Source organism: Helianthus annuus, chromosome 10 (assembly GCF_002127325.2).
Source record: "Helianthus annuus cultivar XRQ/B chromosome 10, HanXRQr2.0-SUNRISE, whole genome shotgun sequence".
Taxonomy (NCBI): domain Eukaryota; kingdom Viridiplantae; phylum Streptophyta; class Magnoliopsida; order Asterales; family Asteraceae; genus Helianthus; species Helianthus annuus.
In genome coordinates this window covers 147,427,580-147,429,305 of record NC_035442.2, presented here as the reverse complement: position 1 = coordinate 147,429,305, position 1,726 = coordinate 147,427,580, and positions in this window count along the sequence as shown.

The following is a 1,726-nucleotide window of genomic DNA, read 5'->3' as shown; positions in this document are numbered from 1 at the left end:
GATGCGTTGATGTATCGTTAAAGTGGCGAAGTTCACTAGATCATCAAACGGGTCAAAATAAACACTAGAAATTTGGTTTGGTACGATAGTAAAGTGATGGTTTTCACTAATTAGCAAAACGGGTCAAAATGAGGTTTCAAAAGAATCACGAGAGTAGAGACTTGAAAGTCTCCTACCTTGTTAAATAATAAATTGTACCATACTAATGATTCGGTGATATCAATCTAAGTAAAGGAACCCTGGATATGGGTCAAACAATAATGTTAAAGGAAAAAGGGTTGTTTGAACGGAATGCTTGAATTCCGAATAATCAAGTAATAACCCTAGAGGATTTGCAAAGCCATGGAATTGGCGTGATAACACCAAGTATGTGAGCCCGGGTAATTGGGTAAAAGTGTTTTAAAAGGGTTGTTAAGAATGAAAATATGTGTTATGTACTCACACTAATGGGTTGAATAATGGAAATAAGGAAATTTGTGAACCAATTGCGGGTATCTTGGTTTCAGCAATGTAAAATATACATGGTTAAGTCCGGAGTCTTGTTGCGGACTCATAGGAAGAAGAATCGGATAAATCGGATCAACGGGTAAAAAGTTATGAACTTTTTAAAGTTGAAAATAGTCAAGGGGCGAATGTGCAGAACCCACCGTAAATTACGGTCCCATCGTAATTTACGGTGGACATCAAAAAGCATTACGGTGTGTCGCTCCTGTTTTACAGCAGAACCATAAACATTCCAGGTCCACCGTAAATTACGGTGGTACCGTAATTTACGGTGGAACCCAGAGAAAAATTATATTTTGCTGTCATTTGTGTTGTTAAGACCTGTTTATACATAACATATTAATGTCAAACTAACGGATTTAGTGTTTGACTCTAGGTATGAATGAATCTCTCCCGGATGGTGATCAAGCACTTGTTCAAGAACCGAACACGCAATTTGAAGCTTCCGCACTGAATATAATCTTGTCTAAACTTTAAACATGTCCTAAACACTTTCGTTAATGGTGTTTTGAATCCTTTAAACTAGTTGTTTGTTGATTAGTAGGGGTTGCCTTTACATGAATTATGCATTATCTTGGATATGCTTGGTATTTGCACTAGTATGTATGGTTTTAAAAACGAAAGGTTTTTGTAAACCCTCATTTTTATAAAGTGGTATGAAATTTTTAGTTAAATTTGTCAAATTATTTTGGGTGTTACATAGCACTTTTATCCACTTGGTTTCCGTTATTATCGTTATTCTGGATTTCCTGATTTACTTCGTTCGACATCTGAATTGTAAACATTTTCAAGTATTAATATCACAGAATTTAAACAAACAAATGCTCAAACACATTTAACCAACGTCGATCATTGTGACTTACTCTTTTCATATTCATATATGCATCTATTACAACTATAACTGAAATTTAGACACTAGTAATTATGCATCGATATATATATAGGTGATATATATTAATTTATGTCTATTTTAGTTGATTTTTTTTTCAAAGTACAAAATACACACATATAAATATATATTAGGTGTTGGCTTTTCTAGAACTTCATTTCACGCTCGTCATATTTCCAGACGAGTTTTTCTCCAATTTGGCGAATTCGATTTCCCTCCTCAACTAACTCTTCACCATACTGGCGAAGTTCTTCCACATTCTCTTGATTCATTGGTGGTAGTGGGGCTGGTACTGGTTCAGGGTAATGTGGTATTGGTTCTCCGTAAGGGTAT